General features: G+C 32.5%; 1 protein-coding gene across 1 annotated transcript in view; it reads left to right on the top strand.

The window, feature by feature from the left end:
• The window catches only part of LOC142327910 (IDLSRF-like peptide), a 358,303-nt gene that overhangs the window by 46,402 nt on the left and 299,259 nt on the right, over positions 1–12,642 (top strand). The window lies entirely within an intron of this gene.

The following is a 12,642-nucleotide window of genomic DNA, read 5'->3' as shown; positions in this document are numbered from 1 at the left end:
CTGCCGTTAATCAAGGCTGCTCCGCTTTCTGTTTGCACCAAAGAAGAGCAACATTCAGTAAGTTTTTTGCGGTCGGAAAGTGTAGCAGGGGCCGAAATTCATTGAAAACTTACGGTACAGTACGGGAACAACGTGTTGGCGCAACGGAGTGCCTACGAATGGATTGAAAAATTCAAATATGGTCGCACAAGTGTTACGCACGACGAAGAAGCCGGACGAAATTAGAAAACATTGAGCGTGCACGTTACATGGTTTTCTTAGACAGACGAGTAACTATCGATGAAGCGGGACATCGTCTGCAAATTAGTCACGGTTCTGCCTACGAAATCATCCACAACATACTTGGGTTTCATAAAGTCTGTGTAAGATGGGTCCCAAAACAACTCCCACAGTCGCATAAATAAACGCGCTTTGACATCTACCAAAAACATTTGGATCGCTACGGTAACAAACGGGACATCTGCTTAGATAGAATCATCACTGGTGACGAAATATGGGTCCATCATTACGAGCCGGAGAGTAAACGGCAGAGTATGGAATGGAAACATCCAAATTCGCTCTGCAAAAAAAAGTTCAAAACCCAACCGTCCGCAGGAAAACTGATGCTTACGGTTTTCACAAGGCCCAGCACTGGAACATTATGAGGAAAGGGACATAACAATAAACAGTGCGCGTTACAGTGAGATGCTTACTGCCAAACTGAAGCCTGCAATTCGAAACAATCGCCGAGGACTGCTGTCGAAAGGTTTTGTGTTGTTGCACGACAATGCCCGTCCGTCCACATACTGCTGCCCACACTACTGAAACGCTCCAGAAATTCGACTTTGAAGTACTGGCTCATCCTCCGTATATTTCTGATCTTGTCCCTTCTGACTACCACTTGTTTGGTCCATTCAAAGAGGCATTAAGGGGCCGTCAATTTACCTCGGAGGAAACAGTGAAAGAAGCGGCGCATTCCGGGCTCGCAGCACAACCGAAAACCTTGTTTTATGAGGGCATCAGGAAGCTTGTGTAACGATGGACCAAGTGCGTTGAAATGCAAGGGGACTATGTTGAAAAATTATGTACATGTAAGTTTTCTATTTGTATTGCTATAAAATATATAACTACATTGTTATATATTAATAATAATTGACTTACCCTCGTATGTATGCATACGTATACGTAACTTAATTTTTTATATTTTTATTAACCGATTAAATTTTATTAAATATTTAATTAAAATATTATTTAAATATATTACAATGATTTTACAATAAAACTTCATCATAAATTACTCCTCACTCCAAAAAAGAAATCTTAGGTAACTTTTTTCATGTATAATTATTTTTCCACTATAAGAATAAACAATCAATGTCAGGAAAATATTACAACTTCGTTGTCAGCTTTTTTTCATGAATTATTATTGTTCTAAATTCACAATCCTACAAATCTTTTATATATTTTTTTCTAAATCTCAAACTGATTTGTACACCTGAACTTTATAATTTTTATTTTTCGGACCATTCAGAGTTCTGGGTTCCTAAATAGCAACACATTTCTACACGGTTCAAAAATCTTAGTTTTGATGAAACAATCATTATATTTATTTGAAACACTATTGTCATTAAAGAATACTTACTACTATTAACATTAGCATTATATAATTACAAACATATCGGTATAAAATTTCAGTCAATTTGTAAAGAATTTTAAAACAATAAAAAACCTGTGATTGTAGAGTTTATTCAGAACCTAACATCGATAAAATTAAAACTCAATACAATCAACCATTTTAATTTTCTTCGTATAGACGCAATCGATTAAGAACCGTTTCGTGAAGTATAAAAAAATTACATTAATATGACTATGCAGTTCATATCAGTAAAATTTTTTATATTTTAATAACAAGTTTTTTAATTTTTCTATTTTGAGAAGTGTTCTTTAATTATTAATCTCATTCAAAAAAAGACTACGATGTTTATAAAATCCTTTCAGGTCTGTAAATTCTAAAAGGTGCACGAATGCTGTAAACTTTTTAACGAGCAAAATCTCGTCTATTCAAAATACTAAATTGCTATTTTAATGATGCTTATTTTTACACATTATTTTATCGTACTTATTATTATTTTAACGGAAGTTCTTTTCATTCAATTAAAAGAATTATATCGGCAGAAGGTTGTGTTAATATACTAGTTTGTTATTTGTTTGCCGCTGAGTTTAATAACTTTGTGTAATAAAATAAAAAAAATTGTGAACAGGCTTATTTTACTTTTCAGTTATTTAGAGCAGAAACTTTTAGTCGGATAAAAAGTGATACACTTTTATTGATTACTTTTTATCATAACAGGAGTAGCCCGAGTGACATACGTAATTTGTTAAAAATTCGCTCTAATAACTGCAATATAAGTAAAGTTTTCTCGTCCAGTTTGAAAATTTTTTGATTAAAAGTTTTTTATTGGATATTTTTCAAAGAATAGTTGTTTCGATCAATAGTTATTTCTAAAATAAATAACATTAAAAAAATTTAAAAAACTCGCTTTATACTTTTTAGTCATACTTTAATCAAATTATTATCATACATTGCACGAGTTTAATTAGTAGGTTTATTTGTATTTCAAAAGATAACATCATATATTGAAATTTCTAATATATTTATAAAACATCAAACGTTTACTGTACAAAGTAACGAAATAGTGAAGTTTTTGATTAGTGAAATACAATTGTAAATTAACAAAACTTTTTTTTGTCGCTTATATATACTTTACAAATTTACCCCCGTACGAGAGGATGTTTGCGAAAGTACTTGTGGAATATTGTATTGCTACCCGACCTTAGTAACTGTGCAAAATTTCTTCAATCGGTAATGTCAGGAAGTATGTTAAATTATGTATACAAGATATGAGGACAAACATAAAAAAAAAAGATTGTAAGTTATAGAAAAATAGGTAAGAAAAAACAGAATGAATGTTCATTTGGACATGAACTGATTTTAATTATTTTATGGAATAAAGATTATTTTCTTGGTAGAGTAATTCTATTAAAAAAAAAAAAAGCTAACAAAATAGTTGTAATACTTTCCTGGCAGTGGTTATTTTTTTTCATTCCCTACTCCCCTGGGCCAAACATGCAATCAAGTAAAGCTCAGTCCAGGAGAGTGTCCTTTAAAGCAAATGAGCCTCCCCGCCAACCGGCAGAACGTCCGGCATGGAAGGCCGGCTCACAGATTGGATCTTCAAATCGCCTGCCACAAATCCCCAGGGAGGGCTAACCAGACCCGACTATATCATTCCTCGGCCCACCTCAGGGACCGGGACTCGGTCAGTCAATTGCCTGCCTCTAACCGCCAGGAGGGGGGAACCGGCCCCGACTATGTCGTTCCCGGACCCCTACCCAGAGGCCGGGGCTTGGTCTTTAATTTAATCCCAACCTGAACTCCCAAGGAGTCCCCAACCGCTCATCAGAACCAGCACACCTCGGCATGCTGGCCCTCCCGGTTGGGGCTGTTCTACCCATCCCTACACTAACTAAAAACCCCTTCTTCTACTGTTTTCATCTTTGGCATCCAACGTTGCTCTCGCAAATTCGTCCACCCTTCTTCAACCATCTTTGGATGCTAACATATATTCTCTTCTGGTTTCAGGTCAGTAATACCAGCGCGCCTGCGCTGTTCCCTCCACTCTGGGCACTGAAATAGTGTTTGTTCTACTGTATCGCAAGCAGCGCACAACACATACAAGCCGATGATTCTCTTCCGCCAATCCTGTGCAAATAAACTCCAAAGCTCCCGTGAACCGATAACAGATGCGTCGTCTAAAAACCTAGCTAGCCATGACCTCTACTATACCATGCGGTCAAATCGGGTATAAGCCGTCTGGTCCAAGCTGCCTTTTCACCCGTGCGCCATTGATCTTGCAAGATGTGCAGAGTCCTTGCTCTCAATTCAGTTTTAGTCTAACCAGAATGCTTGCAAACTCGCTCCTGGACGAGAAGGTCGACGGGGGAACCCCCGCCAAAACGCGTTATGTCTTATAAGATGCGGTCCGATAGGCGGCCACCACGCCTAGTAGGGACTTGCGATGAACTCTGACCAGCCTCCACAGATTCCGCTGAATATTAATCGCTACACCCCATACCGGTGCAGCGTACAAAATAACGGAAAACACCGTCGTCATAATGACACTGCGTTTGGAAGGCGCTACATGTGATGACATCAACCCGTTCAAGGCAGTTAGGGTACTCTCAGCCCTACCGCAGCATTCTATTATATGCTCAATAAATTTACATGAATGGTCTATCGTGACACCAAGATACGTCACCTTGTTTACCGCCCGAATTTTATACCTAGTGGAAAAATATTGCTCCATGAAAAAGTATTAAAAAATTCAATAAATCGATATGTTTAAACTTTTATCGGCTCAGCGCCATCAATATTGCCCCCAAAGCATTTTTTGGGGCCACTTGCATTATTACTATGTTTAGGAAGACATAAAAAAATTATGTTAAAAATATGCAGTAAGTAAATCATTTTAGATTTTTAGGGAAGGAGAGAATTTGGGGTCAATTTTTTTAGTGAAACAAAAACATGTACTGAGCTTAATAGATAGTGGGATAATGTTTGAAAAATTTTGAGGAGATAGATCATGAAAATTTCATCTACCCAATCCCCTGGAGATATTGACCCTCAATTTTTTACCAACAAATATAAAATTTAACCAAAATCGGTTTATCCAGTCAAAAGTTATTAAGCTTCAAACACGCTAACACGTATATACGCACATACATACATTACTTTCTATTTTTTTTTATTTTTTTTTTAGGTTTCTGAGTCATGAAACATTGAGAAATATAATAAAAAAAACCCGTACCCGATTTTTTGAGAGATTATTATATTTTCCTTCATGCAGCATAGCTCTAGAGGATTGATTTTCAAACTTTTTCGTCCACCGCCCACAATCAAAAAGAATCAAAAATTTTCTAGCGCCTCCACAATTTTTAAACTTTCTGCTAAAAATAATAACTACAATTGCTGTTTTTAAGATGCACTCTTAAAAAGAACAATTGCAATTATTGTTTTTAAACATGGCATATCCTATTTCTGAGTTGAAACTTATATTTTGAATGAGAGCAATTAAAACGTATATTTAATCATATTTGAAAGTATTTTCATTAAAATTGATTTCTCTTTAAAAAAAATTCGCTTTTCCTTTTTAAAGTGGACTATTTCGGTTCAAAAAAATCGTAGAGAGACTTACAAAAAAATAAATTAAAACTAAAAAGTCTTAAGCTTTTAAACAAACGATTTTAATGTAGTTTAATGAAAAAATTTCTTTTCCCCCATGCGCTCGATCAAACACGATGAAAAAAATTTCAAATTTTAAAAAGTTATCTTCCCACAGATTTTTTTTTTAATTTGATGACTTTTGAAATCTAGAGTATACTGTCAAAAAGTAGAGTATTTAAACTTTTTTTTTAAGGCTTTTGGTTGTAAAGTTAAAGTAGTTTGAATACAATCATTTTTTATCATAAAATATAGGTGTCCCATTTTTTTTTGTACTAGTGTAGTAGGTATTTAATTTTAGTTTAAAATATCAGGAAAACATAATTTTTGACTTTTTTTAATCAGCCATCGTCTTCCTAGACCGCTTGAACGCCTCTAATTTTCTGTGGGCCTTCTACCATCCCCCCTGAAGGCCTCCAGCGCCCACTAGGGGCTTTATCGCCCACTTTGAGAACGAATGCTCTAGAGCTGTGTTGCTAGGAAAATAAAATAAGTTGCGTACACTTTTACGAACTGCAGCCGTTGAATAACACAATCATATATTAACATGGTAGTACTTTCCATTCTGGAACAAGAAGCAGACAGAAACAAGAACTGCAACAAAGTAATGAATGTAACGGTTATTTTAAAGAAATTTAAAAAAAATAATAATATCTCATCATGTCGTAATGACGGTTAATTTTAATTATTAAGTGCTTACCTCTTATCAAACATATATATATATATATATACTAACAGACCCGGCAATGCTTCCCTATTGGTAGATTTTAGTATATATATAAATTAAATGGACACAATTGAAAGTTTGATAAAACATTACCAAAATGAACATTTCAAATTTTTCACCAAATTTAACTTTTCCCTTTTACTCTTTCCCCTTTTTCCTCTCACCCTTTTATTTTTTCCCTTTTCTCCATTTTCATTCTTAGCACTTCCCTTTTGCTTTCCACAATTTCCTTTTTCCCTTTCCCTCCCGCCATTCTCTTTCCCTTGTTTACCTTTCCCCTTTCCATTTCCTTTTTGCATTTTTTTACTTTTCCCCTTTTCTCTTTTTTCTATTTTCTCCTTCTTTCCTTTTTACCTTCTTCCTTTTAACCTTTTTCGATTTTTCTCGTTTCCGATTTTTCCCTATTTCACTTTTTTCCCGCGCTTAAATCAGTCCAGTACCTTTTTAGTCTATAGCGGATAAAAATAACATTGAAATGGAATCGTAAAATATTTAGTATAGCGTGAGTTACTTTGACGTCCAACAGATAGCGCTGTTTTTCAAAAAAAGCATGTGTTTACCTGTCACAGGTGTGACATCTTAGTTGTATAAATAGTAGGTATATAAAAACACGCGCGTATTTGAATACAACGTTGTGTCAAAATTTCAAAGCAATCGGTGAAGAACTTTCAGAGATTTAAAATTTTGAACAAACGAACATTTACATTTATATATATATATATATATATATATATATTAATTTCTAAATATAACAATCCCTGAATGATATAGTTATCGTTTGAAAAATGCTGTAAAGATAAGAAGCCTTGTTTCAAAAGCAGCCATATTTGGTAAGGCGGATGAAACTAGATTAATTATTATTACGGAGTTAAAAGACAAATTTAAAAATGTTTGTTTTCTTTAATTTTGATACGTTAGTAAATTCTACTGCAAAATTAATATTTTTGTTTTATTTAAGACCGTTTTTTTGAAGAAAAATCTCAGTAAAGGAATGAAATTTCATAATTATAAAAAAAGAGGTGGGGAGTAAAATATGACCCCACTTAAACTTTATTATTATTATGAAAGTTACTGTAGTTAAATCTCATTGCAACAAAGCCATAGAGGGTCAAATATAGTACAGGGTTATATTATCTTTTAATTAATGTTAGACTAAAATATTAATTTTGTGTAGTACTTATCTGGATAAAATAAAAGCTGACAACACAGTTGTAGGACTTTCCCGGAAAGCATCTTTAGCCGCGTGACAACTGTGGGTTGTTTCTGATGCATGACTTATGCACACAACTTAATTTAAAATATTTATCTTTTTATTTAAATATTTTTTCGTTTATTTAATTCAATGATTCTGACTAATGAACGCGCGTATACAGTATTTAATTCGCGCGGGTGTAGCAGTACTAGCCGGCACTAATTAAACTAATGTATTTCACAACTTACATAGAACAAATTTCGTTCGTACGGTTGGCAAAGACTGGTGTAGCCGTGAGTCTTAATGCTCCAGATACCAAGTCGACCGGGCGATCGAGTTCGAAATCCAGCCAGATCGAATTACTTTTTTACACTTTAAATATTATTCATTTATTTAATTCTACCGCTCAGCTGTGACGTCACAACATTGCAGCAGTTTAGAGGATTTTTTGGGGTGGGGGTGTGATTTATCAAAAACGTTTTTGCAAATAATCATATTTTTTAATTGTTAACAAATGTACATAAGAAAAATATGACCTTAATTAGGCGGAAATTCGAGATACTGCGGATGACCTTGCTCTATAGCTACATGCCCTTAACCTTTTAAGTTGAAAATTTAATGGCATCAATGCCCGATAATATATAGTAGTAATCTGACCAAGTTTAGTCAAAATCAGTTCAATATTTCTGGAGATATGATTTAGAGGTCAACACCGAACACACGAACATACTAATATAAACATCCCGATAATTTCCATTTGGTTTTTTTGGATTTCTTGTGTCAAAACGTCCAGATCCGGCGAAAATCACATATTCCCAAATTGGGCCGATTACAATACTTTCTCTTCTAGAGCTACAGCGTTATCTAGACGGTAAAGTAAAAACCCCGGTTACATAACCGTCTACGGAGGCTTCCTTCGTTGGTACCTTCCCAAAAATAAAAATATTCAACCTTTTTACTGTTTTGAACCTGTAGAGTTGTTCTTTTTCTTACTGAGGAAGTTATTTATTCTTTTGTATAAAGAACTTTTGTTCCACTCTTTATTACTTTCTAGAATTATAAAAGAATTTAAAACTTTTTTTTGTTATATTACTTTAAAAAAGTTTTACCTTTTAATATTAAATGTAAGCTTCTGGTGGAGGATTAATTTAATTCATTTGAAAAATGGAAAGTGAAGTGTAGGATCAATTTGAAAAAGAAAAATACATTCTTTAACTACTGATCTGATGTTAGCATATATAATTCATGAATTATTGACAAATATATATCTATCAATCTGTGTATCCTAGCAACCGATATGCACATATCATACATACAAATAAATCTGGATATGCATAATGTGTCTCTCTTTGTATGATACGTGCGGTTATTGCAGAGTATGGTGGTCGCTAGGCGGTTGGTAGGTCATTAAGTATAATTAGTTTGTGGTAAATTCAATCTCCCTCTCATTCCTTCACTCTCTCTTATGCTCTCTATCTCTATCTCTCACGACACCCACGCGCACGCACACACACACAAAGAGAGAGAGAGAGACACACACACACCAACATTTTGGTACTCATTAGTGTAGGCCCGTTTGGGATGAAAATAGACCAAACTTAATATAAAGAATGAAAACTGTTGAAAATGAAAGAGTTAATTCCTTTGATACTCTTTTTAAAATGAATAAATGAATGTTAGGTACATTCATTCCATAATTTTTAATTAAATGTGAAATTTTAAATTAAAATTAAAATACTATATCATTTTAGTCCATTATAAAAATGCAACAAATAAAAAAAAATATTTTTAAGCGTTAAAAAAATTTGTCAAAACATTTAATATTTTATACGAGTATATATCAAATTTAAATTTACATAATTTTATTTAAAATGAATAGTAATAAAATTTAATTTATGTATGAGGGAGTCAAAAGAATAAAGGGAAATTTATATTATGCTTTTAATCACATGTCTTGCTTGCAACGCTGACTATTCTGCTAAAAATTATAACTTCATATCATCATAAATAATTAAGTATTGTTTCATAGTAGTATCGTAAGTATTGTTTCATTTTTAGCTGTTTGTGCTTAAAAGTCAATTTAAAATGAGTATTTCTTTACCCGACTGCACCAAGATAGAAATGCAAGCACTGAAAGGGGGTTTCCCAGTCTTCAGAAAGGATCTTAATCAACAGAGATTAGTAGAATGCAGCAGCAATATAGAATTAATTAAATAGAATAAATCTAAAATGATAGATCGATTTAAAATTTAAGATCTCTTTCTGTGAGTGACAACGTTTTCGTCATCCCTCACCTGTGAAGTGTAAGTAGTAGATCTTCCATTTCAAAAAATAATGGACAATATCGAAGCGGTCAAACAAAGGATTCACTAAACACTATAATTGATAAAATTAAAGCTGATTCTATTTCAAGTTAGTTGAATATAAACCACGGCTTAAACTTTAAAATGGTCTGCGCTGGGATCGACATCAAACTGACAGACGTTCACAAAGCTAATCATTTTAAAATTACCCAAAGTTTTTGAAACGCTATGAAGATAAATACGACTCATTTCTAAAACGGATAATAACCGTTGGTAAGTCATCAACGATGACTGTGGATCCACCACTTTAGATCCGAGAATAAACGAGAGCATTTAATCTGAAAAATCTTTCATCATCTTTTTAGGGAAAAGATTCAAACCTTAAATATCTGCAGAAAAATTGATGATGGCAAATCAGTAAGGTAAAAATCAAGCCCAAAAGGAATAGTAAAATTTCAAAAAATTTGATGGTGTTTTAAAATAATTCTCAATACCATATGGCCAACAAAACCATTTTTTGGCTTAAAGATTTAGATTTTGAGCTGATGGAACACCCATCCTCCTTAGTCTCCTCCGCATTCATCTTAGCTTCAAATGATTTTTATCTTTTTGGTTCATTTAAGGAAGACTTACGAGGAAATAAATCTGTTTGATAAGAGGTCATGGAAGCAATGCAAAATTGCTACGTTGAAGACCAAAAAACTCGTACAAATCATCCTAATTTATCCTCTGAAGTAATACCTGACAGTGATTCCCGGGGGCTAAATAGGAAAAAAAAAAGATATATGCAATAAAACCTAAAGGATTTTGATATACGCATCTCGTACGTAGGATTAATTAAATCACCAAAATAGTTCATGTTGAACTCTGAGAATTAATTTTATTTGTAACCTGATCTCAGATCGGTTTTTCTTTAAAGCCATATTTTTCATCTCTTAACCCAAAATTATTAACTGAAACTTGAATAATATAAAAAAAAAGAATTATTCTTCTTTTAATTTACTAAAGAAAGAAAAATGCGGTTTCAGAAAAATAGGAGTAATATATAGTTAGTTAAAGTCGTAGATTTAATATGAATCGTAAACATATAACTGAAATTTCATTTTTTCATGAGCTGTTAGTTTCACAGCTCATATAGAATGTGGATTGTCTCAGGGAATTGTCCTCGGTCCTTTGCTATTTTAATTTTCTAACAACGATCTTCCCCAAACATTCAAAACATTTATAAATATATCTCCACAGATTATACTTAATGTGGCAAAATTCTGTTGTAGAATGACAACTCAGCTTTTCATCTTGAGGTCCTGGATTTGAATCCTAATCACCGTTGACATTTTTCGCCGGCTATAAAATTTTCATTCTATTTCTCAAACCCAAGAGTTGAGTTTATTTATTGAATTAATAATTAAAAAAAAAACAATGTAATCGAAGATAATGATTTAGAGGAATCAGAAAATTCTAAGTTATCAATTAAAAAAAAAATCATTCATTAAGATTGTAACTATCTGATCTAAAATACAGATAAAAATCTTCCAAACTGCTTTTCAGGTAGATATAAGAGTTTAACTGATTGTATGAAAAGTTTTAATAGAAATATTATAAGATAGAAATATTTCTGTTGCCCACCATGTGAAATTTTTGGTGTCTTGTTGGATGATATATTTTTATATGATAATCGTATTTCTTTTCCTTAACAACAAAATAAAATTATTCAAATGCACCTTGAAACGAATTAATTAAGCGCTAAGGTTTTCATCAACATTAAATATTTAATATTTAAAAAAAAAATATATATATATATATACACCTATACGTATTTAAATATTATGATTACATATATCCGTTTTAAAATATCAGGACGTGTTTTAAAGACACATAAAATGTGCTTACAGAGAAAAATGTTTGCCATCCATAAATATGAATTACAAGAATATTGAATGGTATTTAGTTAATTAAAAATTCTAATTTATCTGTGAGTTTATATTTATGAATGCAGCAATTCTAAAAAAACAATAATTTATTCCTAAAAATATTACACTTTTTTAACACGCAAATAAACAAGAGTAAAGAGACTTTTAACAGTTTTAATTACTTAAACAAGCCTGTTAGTTACTTTCGTCATCTGTTCATTGTATTTATGTAAATATTAAAAAAATAAATATCATCTACCATGCTCTAGGTCGTATATCTGTACTGTCATACAAAGTTTAAATTATATTTATTAGATATTGTAAGTGTCTATTTTTTTGAATTGCGTCTAATAAATTAGGGAAACGTACAAGTAGCACGTAATATTTTTTTTATTATTAAATGAATTGCACGAAACATAATATAGTAATGAAAATGAATATTAACTAACTTCTGAATTTCATCGTAGTTGCTAAATCAAAATTACACGACTGTATAATTAAATTTATAGCCCTGAGTTATGATGTGTGTAGAGAGAGTCTTATCATAAGAAATTAAAAAACATACGAAATATTAGGTGCACACCGGCTTTCTTTCTTAACGAAAAGGGAGATCAGTATGTATGAAAATTATATTCTGAAATTTAGACGAAGTCTAAGCCATAATTAAAACAAATTCATCTAACAAATTTTTTTAAAAACAAGATATAACGTTTATAAAAATGTAAACGAAGTCGTTATTTTCAAAAGATATTTTAATATTACTACCTCTGACATATTTCTGTACATTTTTTATAAGGAAGATAAGATATCCATCTTTTCCGAAGTAATAAGCATATTATTATAACTTGTATAGGCAAAAAAAAAAGTTAGTTGGGGATCGAACCCGAGACCAGCTGATCTTGAAACTGTAATCACCAACTGGCCATTCTTTTTTTTCAACCTCCGGAACCACCGTTAGGTATTACTTCAGATGATGAGATGAATGACAAGTAGCGTGTGAAAATGCCAAACCTGACCGGGATTCGAACCCGGGACCTCCGGATGAAAGGCTGAGACACTACCACTCGCTCCACGGAGGCCGGCTAACTGGCCATTCTATGTATAATTTACAGTCTTTAAAAATAAATGAGTCCGAAATAGTTGTATATAGAGGCGAAAATTATATCCGTGTCATATTGTCATAAATATAATAAAATTACTTTCGCCAATGAAAGGTAAAACACATCTAGTGTTTTATATATGAAACTAAA

The sequence above is a fragment of the Lycorma delicatula genome, chromosome 7 (genome assembly GCF_047948215.1).
Source record: "Lycorma delicatula isolate Av1 chromosome 7, ASM4794821v1, whole genome shotgun sequence".
NCBI classification, from domain to species: Eukaryota; Metazoa; Arthropoda; class Insecta; order Hemiptera; family Fulgoridae; genus Lycorma; species Lycorma delicatula.
This window is presented reverse-complemented; position numbering and strand designations above follow the sequence as displayed.